The sequence below is a fragment of the Carcharodon carcharias genome, chromosome 32 (assembly GCF_017639515.1).
Source record: "Carcharodon carcharias isolate sCarCar2 chromosome 32, sCarCar2.pri, whole genome shotgun sequence".
Taxonomy (NCBI): Eukaryota; Metazoa; Chordata; class Chondrichthyes; order Lamniformes; family Lamnidae; genus Carcharodon; species Carcharodon carcharias.
This window is the reverse complement of record NC_054498.1, coordinates 16,229,085-16,241,110: the sequence shown is the minus strand read 5'-3', so window position 1 is coordinate 16,241,110 and position 12,026 is coordinate 16,229,085.

Genomic DNA, 12,026 nt, shown 5'->3' with positions numbered 1-12,026 from the left:
GAAGATTAGGAACTCTCATGCGAAGTTGTTGGTGTGAGAGAGAAAGCAGCAATTTGTTCCAAGGATAACTGCTCAGTTTAAATTGTATCATGGTGCCAGTGAGATTTGATGGTGAGTGAAATAGAGATGATATGACTGTTAGTGTATTTTAAATGTATTTGCAGTGTTGCAACAATTTGGATGACTTTCACCGAGTGTTTTTTTAAATTCATTTACAGGGTGTCACTGGCTAGGCTAGCCTTTATTGCCCATCCCTAATTGCCCTTGAGAAGGTGGTGGTGAGCTCCCTTCTTGAACCTCTGCAGTCCCTGTGGTGTAGGTACACCCACAGTGCTGTTAGGGAGGGAGTTCCAGGATTATGACCTAGCAACAGTGAAGGAACAGCGATATATTTCAAATCAGGATGGTGATGGCTTGGAGGGGAACTTCCAGGCGGTGGTGTTCCCATCTATCTGCTGCCCTGATCCTTCTAGACGGTAGTGGTCACGGGTTTGGAAGGTGCTGCCTAAGGAGGCTTGCTGAGATTCTGCAGTGCATTTTGTAGATGGTACACACTGCTGCTACTGTTTGTTGGTGGTGGAGGGAGTGAATGTTTGTGGAAGGAGTGCCAATCAAGCGGGCTGCTTTGTCCTGGATGGCATTGAGCTTCTTGAGTGTTGTTGGAGCTGCACTCATCCAGGCAAGTGGGGAGTATTCCATCACGTTCCTGACTTGTGCTTTGTAGATGATGGACAGGATTTGCAGAGTCAGGAGGTGAGTTACTCTGCACAGGATTCCAATCCTCTGACCTGCTCTTGTAGCCACAGTATTTATATGGCTAGTCCAGTTGAGTTTCTGGTCAATGGTAACCCCCAGGATGTTGATAGTAGGAGATTCAGCGATGGTAATGCCATTGAATGTTAAGGGGCAATGGTTAGATTCTCTCTTGATGGAGATGGTCATTGCCTGGCACTTGTGTAGCATGAATGTTACTTACCACTAGCCTATTCTGTTTCTCTTTGTACTGTAATTGCCAAGTTAATGGAGAGAGCTGCAAATTCTGTCAGGAAGCTGGGGAGGTGGCACTGGGTGAATTAGTCTTTCGGAGAGCCAGCACAGTCACAGTGGGCTGAATGGCCTCCCTCTGTGCTACAACCATTCTGTGATTCTACATCAGCTCATATTTGATGCTGCCTCTCAATGTATTTTTCAGCTGGTAAAGCAAAAATGAGTGTTGATGTTGGTAATTGTTAGATTATACGTGAAGAGCTAGGAGCTAATTGTTATGTGATTTTATGTCCCAGAGTGCCATATCGCGCTGCATTCATGTGCCAAACAACAATATGTCAATCTATCAGTCCACCAGCCACACGGAGAGCTGAAAGAGATAAACTCAATGAAGATCCAGAATTTTGAGCCTAAAGTCTGATTATTCCTAACATATGGAAACCATGAAGACATAACAATAATAGAAGCAGAGCCTATTCTAAGCCCATTACATTCATTGATTATTAGATTATATTCAGTTCGCTTGGATTCACCCATAATTTTACTCATGCTGTTTGATGCCAAGTAATGTGTTTATTTATTCTGCCTGATCATTGGCTAGATCCTCCGATTCACACTGCCTAATGTGGAGTTTAGGGCAAAGAGGCTACATATTGACAACGCTGCCAGTCAGACCACTGGTCTGGATTCCTCCGACGTGTTGCAACACTCTGCATGGAGCGAGCTCGTAATATTTGTCACTCAAACATTTCCCGTATCTTCTGGACAGCACCAAGCACTTTGCAGCCAACGGGTTACTGCTGAAGCTATTCCCAGCAGCTGCATCAAGCTCTCATACGAACATGTTACCCTTTTCTCTGCGCAGGACTCTCCTGTCACCTTGCTTCGAGGCACGAGAGGCCTAACATGAGAGTGCCGCAAATGATGGGTGAGGCAGCAGTTTCTTCGTTTAACAGTGAGGGGGGTGTGAACTGTGCTGACAAATGCTGATCCAGAAACAAGCAGCTGGTTAACTTATTTCAAGGGAAAGAAAAGAGCAGCAAACGACAACTTGTCTTGACACAGAGCGGAATCAATGAAGTGCGGGAACCGGCGTGAAAAATGGCCTCCATAATGGCGGGTTTTTGCGCCATCTTGCCCGCTTCCCGCCTCATTAGTTATGCAGCCGCTGGAAGCTTGTCGCCTTGTGGCCTCTGAATCGGCTGCCCCTCCATCCCCCCCACGGCCGCTGTTTCCTCGCTCCGTGCGCACAGCTCTCAACGTTCGCAGCCCAGGTCTGCTCCAGTGAAGACAAGGCCTCGACAGGTAACAAGATAAACACTTCGCAGTTTGGAAATTGTGTTGGGCAGGAGCACGGAAGGGACGTTAGGGAAGAGGCGACCCCCCTCCCACGGCCTGCCTGATTTTCTTTAACACTTTAAGGAAAAAACAGGTAGGTGTAAAACTGGCTGCGAGTTCACTATGAACTGCTTCACTCAAGGCCAAATGCAAACCCCATGTGCTCGCTGCTTTGAGTCAGAAGGTTATAAGCTCAAGCTTCACGCCTGAGGCTTAAGCACAAAAAGCTGGTCTGACCCTCCGAGTGTGGTACAGAGGGAGTGCTGCTCTGTCAGGGGGATGTTAAACCGAGGCCCCTCTCAGATGCAGGTGAACCTGCAGGGTATTGCTTCCCTGTGAAAATAGGCAGTGGCTTCTCTCCCTACACACAGAAAAGGTCACTGCTTCCTGTAATGGAAGAGAAAGAACATCGCCTAGCAACAAGTGTGGACACGAGACATTTTCTTCTTGCGATTACTCATTCTGGGTCTTTCGGGTCACATGAAACCAAGTAGAAAATCTACCAGCAAGGAGAGTAGATTTTCTACATGAAATCACATTTCACTGCAAACTATATTTATCTAAGTGACAGCACGCACATGAATGCATTATTTAAACCGGCCCAGAATCATTTTGCAATGGAACCTACTTAAAACAACACAGTCAAACTGAAAGGACAACTGTCTGGACAGCAGCCTCATTTTGTAAAGTGCTAAGTATAGGTTTTGTTAATTCCATTAATTTATGCTGTTGAAAAGAGGCATTCAAAGCGGCATTTCCTTAATTGGGCATTGGTGGCAGAATAAAGTCTCTTTTGTGGACCAATTCACCATATGTGATAATATCATCATGCCAGTTATCTCTTTGTGCTAAAACCTCACATGGAAGTTGACCAAAAGATGCTGCATGTCAGAATGCAACTTTTCGAGCCAGCGATTCTCACTTTAACCCTAAATTTCGAGGTGCAACTAGAAATAGCAAGGTACAGCTTCTGTCCAATGCAAAGCAAGACTCCCTTTAATCTTCAAAAAAGAGAGAGAGAGAGAGAGACAGAAGGAAAGAATTAAGAACCTTGGATTTATCACCGCTGTTCATATTTCAGTAAATTCCATTCAAGCTACTTTTGAAGTGTAGCCAATTATTTGTTGACAAACCTGGCAGCCTATTGGCTCACAGCAAGTTCTTACAAATAACATTGGGGTAATGAGTAGATCATTGGCTACAATCTTGCACATCCCCCACCATCTACACCCTCAGACCCCACCCAAAACCTGTCCCCAGTACTTCATGCACAAATGTTACAGTCTGAGGAGCTGCATATGGGAGGGATCAGACCTCATTCCCTATGAGTAGTCACTTCGGGAGGAATCCTAATTAATGAGAAAGGTTCAGGTGTTTTTCATACGAGTGAGTCAATGGGAATCAGGGGGAAAGCTCTCCACTGGTTGGAGTCTTACCTAGCACAAAGGAAGATGGTTGTGGTTGTTGGAGGTCAGTCAACTCAGTTCCAGGACATCATTGCAAGAGTTCCACTACAGGGTAGTGTCTAGGTTCAACCATCTTCAGCTGCTTCATCAGTCACCTTCCTTCCATCATAAGGTCAGAAGTGGGGATGTTCGCTGATGATTGCACAATGTTCGCAACTCCTCAGATACTGAAGCAGTCCATGTTCAAATGCAGCTAGACCTGGACAATCTCCAGGCTTGGGCTAACAAGTGTCAAGTAACATTTGTGCTATACAAGTGTCAGGTAATGAATATCTCCAACAAGAGAGAATCAAATCATCACCCCTTGACATTCAATGGCATTACCATCGCTGAATCCTCCACTTTCAACATCCTGGAAGTTATCATTGACCAGAAACTGAACTGGACTAGCCATATAAATATTGTGGCTACAAGACCAAGTCAGAGGCTGGGAATCCTGCGGTGAGTAACCCACCTCCTGACTCCCCAAAGTCTGCCCATAATCCACAAGGTACAAGTCAGGAGTGTGATGGAATGCTCTCCACTTGCCTGGATGAGTGCAGCTCCCACAACACTCAAGAAGCTTGACACCATCCAGGACAAAGCAGCCCCGCTTGATTGGCACCCCATCCACAAACATTCACTCCCTCCACCACCGATACACAGTAGCAGCAGTGTGTACCATCTACAAGATGCACTGCAGGAACTCACCAAGGCTCCTTAGGCAGCACCTCCCAAACCCATGACCACTACCATCTAGAAGGAGAAGAGCAACTGACACATGGGAACACCGTTACCTGGAGGTTCCCCTCCAAGTCACTCACCACCATCCCGACTTGGAAATATATCACCGTTCCTTCACTGTCGCTGGGTCAAAATCCTAGAACTCCCTCCCTAAAGGCATTGGGGGTGTACCTACACCGCATGAATTTCAGCAGTTCAAGAAGGCAACTCACCACCACCTTCTCAAGGGCAATTAGCAATGGACAATAAATGCTGGCCCAGCCAGCAACCCACCCACACCCCATGTAAGAATGAAGAAAAAATGTTGGTCTTAGGCCAGGTAAGCGCGGGGTTTGGGGATAGTGATTGGTGGCGGTGGTTGCTGGGAGCGTCAGCTGATAACAATCTGCAATGGAATCCTAATACAACCGTTGATATATAACAACTTACAGAGCTGGTGGAGTTAAGTCAGAGCATGCTGGAGGATTGGCAGCCCTACCAATATGTGGGGTGCCTGGTAGAGGAGCCAAAGGGGACACTGCCCTCATGTTACGATTGTATAGGGCTTTGATGAGGTGCTCTGCAGGAGCTCACCAAGTCTCCTTAGACAGCACGGACAGGATTTTCCATGCCCGCTGGCGGTGGTGGGCATGATAGGTGGTGAGTGTGGAAAATATGGTGGGACCCATTTCGCGATGGCATGAAGGCAGGTCATGATCTTCCACTGAGCCAGCCGACGGTGGGCCACGTTTCCAGCCATTGGTCGGCAGGGAGCTAATTGTGATACATTGGCATATAAGTAAAAGGTCATCCAACCAGGGTCTTGGAACCCCGCTGTATCCACATCAGTGGGAACGCACCCCGACGTGTTTCACAACACACAGGCGGCCTTCACTTTGGGGGAACTGAGGTGGGTGAGCAGCAGCGTTTTCCACAGCTTGCCTGCTGTTTACAGGCCTCAGGGGCCCTGGGACATAGAGGCAACTGATGCCTGGCCAGCCTCGGAGGTGAGTGCAGACGGGGGTGGGGGTGGGGAGGTCAAGTGCTGCCCTGGTGCTGCATCCTGCGCACGGGCAATCGAGGAGGGGTAAGCGAGGGAAGTGGAGGTGGAAGCATCCCGGAGGCACCAAAGAGCCACCAAGCTCTCCAGACCTTACCACAACCCCGCCCCCCACCTCCCCGGCACAGACTTCGAGTCCTCCACCACTTTATTGGAGCGTGGATCAGTTGGACTGCACACGTTGTACAATCTCCTCAGCAACACTGGCCATGTAGCAGTCACTGCTGGAGGTGTCCACCGCCCCTTGCAATCTCAGCATCCCGGTTTGGACCAGTGTCCCCCATGTCACAGGTTGACAGGGCAGCCATGCAGTGCACTCATCTCTGGTCATCCGAGGGGTGACCAGCACTCTCCAGGAAGCATTAAGGGGCAGTCACACAGGGCCAGGAAAGGTGCTAAGTACATCCATGATAACCACGTCTCTCTCTCTCTTTCATGCTGCAGGAGGACCACGTCAGGATCATGGATCCTGGTGACCTCGCTGTATACCTGAAGGCCTACAGAGACTGTAGATGATGAAGCAGAGAGTGACTGAGGCTCCTGACCACGCAAAGGCAGGAGCAGCAACCTCACGAAGAAGGGGCAGCAGAGGATCCCCCACATGCTGCCCAGGAGCGACAGTGAACTGTGGCTGGTCGGTGCCTAGCAACACCCAGGGTTTGTAGATGCCACCTGCCATTCTTGCAGATGACTGAGAACCAGTGTCGCCGAACACTGCGCAAGTCCAGGGACCTGGTGGCTCACATCTGCCACTTACTGCCCGACTTGGCACCAAGGGGACATGGGAGGCATCCACTACCAGTGGCTGTGAAAGTGACCATGGTCCTCAATTTCTATGTCAGTGGCTCCTTTCAGGGCTCTACAGGTGACCTCTGTGGAATTTCACAATCTGCCACCCACAAATGTATCCATGAGGTCACGGATGCCATCATATCCATGGCAACAACTTTGTGCATTTCTCCTGGGACTGGGACAGCCAGGATGCAAGGGCCATTGGATTCGCCCTGATCTCGGGATTCCCACAGGTCAGGGTGCGATTGACTGCACTCACATGGCGCTCAGGTCTCCATCGCTACACTCGGTGGACTTCACCAACTGCAAGGGCTTCCACTCACTGAATGTGCAGCAGGTCTGTGCACGGTGTCCAGGGAGTGTGCATGATACCTACATCCTGAGCAGTCTTCCAGGGTCCACAGAGGCTGCAGGGTTGGCTCCTTGGGGACAAGGACTACCCACAGAGGCTGTGGCTGATGACACCCGTGTGGCAGCCTCAGACTGCAGCAGAGCGACGCTATAATGAGGCTCATACAGCAGCTCACACCTTGGTGGAGCAGACCATCGGGATGCTGAAGATGCAGTTCCAGTGCTGGACCGGTCTGGTGGAACCCTGCAATACAGTCCACAGAGGGTGTCACACATCATCATCATCTGCTGCGCCCTTTACAACCTGGTACTGCAGCGGGGTGAGGAGCTGGCTGAGGAGGAGATGGAGGAGCTGCATGTCTCCTCTGATGAGGAGGACGCTGAAGGGGATGAAGGTGAGGGGGCCCTTGGTGCTAACGATGATTTGGATGAGGTCCCAGCACTGGCCAGATGAGGCAGGCATGCCCAGGAGGCCCTCATAGCTGCCAGATTTGTGGAGGATGATGACGACATGCATTGAGGTGTCCCTGTAGATTCTCACATCACAGTTGTGAACATTTGACTCTAGCCTGCCTTATCTCAGTGCCAATACCTTCTGAGAGAGTGCTCCTGTCACGGAGATGAGGTGGAGGCCTTAATAGTCACTCGAACGCAGGAGGATGATGACAACATGCAGTGAGGACACTTCATTGATCTTCACATGGCCTCTGAGAATCTCTGACTCCTGTCTAGTCGAAGTAGCTTGCTTGCGCTCCATGATCAGGGCCATCTCAGAGACTCAGACATGAAACTTTAGACACATCTGATGCTGTGTCCACCTTCAGCACCTCAGCCCTTCAGGAGCTGGTGCACAGCATCACTGGTCGTAGATGCTAGTGCTATGGGGGCCAGTCCCACCTTAAAGGTGCTGAGAGCACACAGAGAGTACGACAGAACTCTGTGCTGCCTGCCCACTACATTCTGGCAGCAATGACCAGCACTGCCGAGGTGCAGACATCAGTAATGTTTCCGGGGAGTGTGAGGCTGGACCATCACTGTGATCTGAAGACTGCACAGACACAAGGAAGAGGCCCTGGACTGGGACACCTGCCTTTATCTTGTGCATAAAGGTTTCACATCTGAGTGACAAGAACACTGCTCATCGGAACAAGGAGCCACAGGCAGGGAGACATTCTTGGGACCTTATTGACAATAGTGAACATTATGTACAAGTGATTAACACCCTGACCAGGCTGTGAAACTCATTCTCCTTAATTTTCCTAACCCTGCTGCTACATCTTGGTTCTCCGTGGACATCCACAGCGGAGGTGGAGGCAGCCTGCTGACTGCTACGCCGAGCCTGTGGTGGCTTTGGTGGGCTTATTCTGGAGGGCCAAGACCTGGAGGGCCTCGGCCTGCTTTCAGGGTCCTGCTGTGTGGCAGTAGCACCCTCCTCAGCCTGTGAAGCTGGATCTGCTGAGGTCAGAGGAAGAGGTGATTCTGATGGGCTGGTCATTCCTGGAGTCACCTGGATAGATGGCCCCGGAGTGTGCACCTGCTGATCCTCCTCCCTATGGATGCGCGAGAGCCCCTGGCCGACTCCGTGAGCGGAAGGGGTAGCTGCAGTGAGATTGAGCTGCCCAGCACCCCTCTTGGGTATACACTGTTGGAGTTAAGCCAATGCAGCAGTGCTGGAGCGATGTCCTGGACCAAGGTCTCCATGGTGGCCACCATCCTGCCAGTGTTGACCTCAGTGCGATGCAGGAGCTATTAGCTCAGACTGAAGGTGGACGGACTCCTCCATCGTGCCTTACAACCTGAGGAGCGCAGCAGCCACCCCTTCCTGATGACCTGGTGGCGATGAGCACTTTGCTGGCGGCTGCTTTTTAAAGATGGCGGCCGACGTGATGTAATAGCGGGGTGGTGGCGAGCGGGCGAATGAGAGCCTGCCTGCCATGTAAATGGCGTGTTTCATGGTAATGAATATATAATGAGGCAGGCAAAGGAAGATACGGCGTGAAAACCCGCCATTTTCATCAGCGGGTAGGACTCCATTTTACACACCCGCTACCGTTCTTGATGCAATTCTGGGAAAATTCAGCCCCATATTCCAAACCCATGACTGCTACCATATAGAAGGACAAGGGTAGCAGACGCTTGGGAACAGCATCACCTGGAAGTTCCCCTCCAAGGCACTCACCATCCTGACTTGGAAATATATCGGCCGTTCCTTCACTGCCGCTGGGTCAAAATCCTGGAACTCCCTCCCTAACAGCACTGTGGGTGTACCCACACCACATGGACTGCAGTGGTTCAAGAAGGCAGCTCACCACCATCTTCTCAAGGGCAAATAGGAATGAGCAATAAATGCTGGTCTAGTCAGTGATGCCCACATCACATGAATGAATAAAAAAGAAACACACCTGGAGCAAAGTATACAGTTTTTGTCTCTTTACCCAAGCACTTGGCTTGGAGGAAGTGCAATAAAGGCTAACTAGATTGTTTTTGGGATGGGAAGATTCCCCTATGAGGAGATATTGAAGAGAATGGGCCTATAATCTCTGGAGTTTAGTAGAATGAGAGGTGATCTCATTGAAACGTACAGAGGCTTGACAGGGCAGATGCTGAGAGGCTTTGTTCTACTTTGTGAACAGTTTCTAGATTTCCTTTTACTGCAGAATAAAGTATCCAGAAACATAGAGGTGGTACATCTAGATAGGAAGACTGTTACCAGGAAGGCTTTTGTTTTACCTTGACTCACCTGTTTTCATATCACAAAACAGGCAGGCATGATCAGAGAGCGAGTGAAGGATGAAGCAGTGGGATATCAATCCTTTATGTTTCCAGAAGAACACAAATGCATCGCCTGAGACTCAATGCACCCATTATGTTGGGGAAATGAAAAAAAACACAGAAACCAAAGCAAGGCCAAATTTTCTCCGCTGCCAAAACTTACTTTAAGGTCACTCATTCTGCCTCTTAAATGCTTTGTGATACCTATTCATCAGAGTGAACTGACAAAAAAAATTAAACCCTCTTCTGGCTGGCCTCCTATGTTATATACTCCATGAGCTTAAGGTCATCCAAAGCTCTGCTGCCCAGGTCTCAACTTGCTGCAAGTCCCGTAACCCCAATCCGTCCTGTGCTCACTTACTTACATCGTCTCCTAGCCAAGCAACAACTTGACTTTTAACTTCTCATCCTTGTTTTTAAACCCCTCCAGGACCTTGTCCCTCCCTATTGCTACAATCCCCTCCAGCTCCGCAACCCTCCGAGATATCTGTGCTCCTCTAATTCAGGTCTCTTGTGGGGAGCCAGTTATAATTGCGCTACCGTTGGTGACCGCACCTTCTGTTGCCTTGGCCCCAGGTTCTGGAAGTCCCTCCCTCTGTTGTGTGATGACCACAGCTGGTGTTATTCGCTGTGCAAACCGAATCTCAGAGGGGAACTTGGCTTTACTAGCCACACCCTTTTTGTTTTTGTATTCTGAAAATGAAAAGAAGACATACTGATCTCAGCGGCAAGAGATCCAGTAAGACTTTTGGGATTTTAGAAATTAAAAGTAAAAGTTTTATTAACAAGAATAAAAGAAAACTTAAGCACACAAGATTACAGTTGCACATTTAAGATTACAAACATTCCCCCCAAAAGGACTCTCCGCATGGTCAGACCCACAGTTAAACACCTTCCAGGCAACACTCCCTTATAGATGTTTATCTATAAGAAATTCAATAATATTATCCCAAGCAAACTATTGTAACTTTAACAGAGGCATACCACTTGACCTATAATTCTCTTCCACTCTGCCGTGGAATCCAAAATTCAGAATGAAACTGCTTGTTGTTGCCCAAGACTTTTCTGGCTTGACTGGATGGTTGAGTTAAACTGCACCCCCTCCCAGCCCAGGGCTAACAGCTCCCAAATTACTTCCAGCTGCTACCTCAACAGCTATACCTAAAATACATTTCTTCCCATTTCATCTCAGGTTCCATTGTTCTCACATCTCTTTGAACTCCAATCCTTTCAAATATAAAATCTTTTATGTCTCTATCCTGTCTTTGCTTTTGGGTCAATAAAATGTAATATCCCACTAGTGTTGACCAATGGAACTCCTGCAAGATGCAAACATGTTTCTTGTGACCTCTGATTCCCCTTTGATATTCAAACTCCCACCTTATCTAAAAATGCAAATGTTAGGTTGAACCCATTTACTTGTACCTCAACCTAACACCTCTATCCCTTTTATGTTTTAAACCACCTAGACAATCTGCCTCCTATTAATCTTTGCCCAGCTTAATTAAATCATACATACACAAATACACACACACACACACACACACACACACACAGCCTTTTCCCCAGAGTAACACGATATTCCCCAAAAATATTTTTTAAAAAACATTACTTTATCACAGTTACAATATGCCTTTTAAGGGATAGAAGCATGACATCACTGGAACGGAAATGTATCATTAAGGAATAGGAGCATGACACATCTGGATCGTTGGAGCCTTGAAGTAAAACTGAGATGCAAGTCAGGACCTTGTGGAAGTCCTGAAGAGTGGGTCTACTTGTGAATTACCCAGGAAGTTTCAACTACCGATGGGCAATACCCTTGCTCCCTGTGACCCTTCGCAAGTGTCTCCGACTCTGAGTCAGAGCTGGAGACTTTGGACAATCCTGATGTACTTTATTTGGATAGTTACCCAGGAAATGTTAGATGCACTAAAAGCTAGTCTAACACCTGGGTAACGTCACAACTACCCCGGACCCGACAACCCACCTCACCCACTTGCTCATTCATTCACCAACATTCAAAGACTGGGCGTTTCGACTTACCATATGGTAGCTTGTGCCTTAAAAGGAAGGAGTTTCCTGTCTTCCCCTGACTCTACTCTGCTCTGTCAATCGTTTGAAAGATTTCGATTGGAACACCCTTCAACCTTTGAGCCCCATGGGAATGAACTACAAGTTTACGCAACGTGTTCTCATAATTTAAGCCCTGCAATTGTTTTGTTGAATCCGTGAAGCTCTCTCCAAGACTAATGTATTTTTGCGGAGGTGTGGTGCAGAAAAGTCTCCCCTCATACCCTCCTTCCAAATTCTAAGTGGCCAGAACTGGGTGGAATAATTATTGCAGCACATATCTAAATGCATCCTTTATAAAGGAGTGCCATGATGGTAGAATTATAGCTAAGATCCCAAAGTCAACTATTAATTCAACATCATCTTTTCTTGACAAGCGACCCAGTTACTCGAATCACGAAATTTATATATTTTTTCCTTATTCTATCATGGGATGTGAGCATCACTGACAAGGATTTTCTTCTTTCCATTTATTAGCCGAGGTA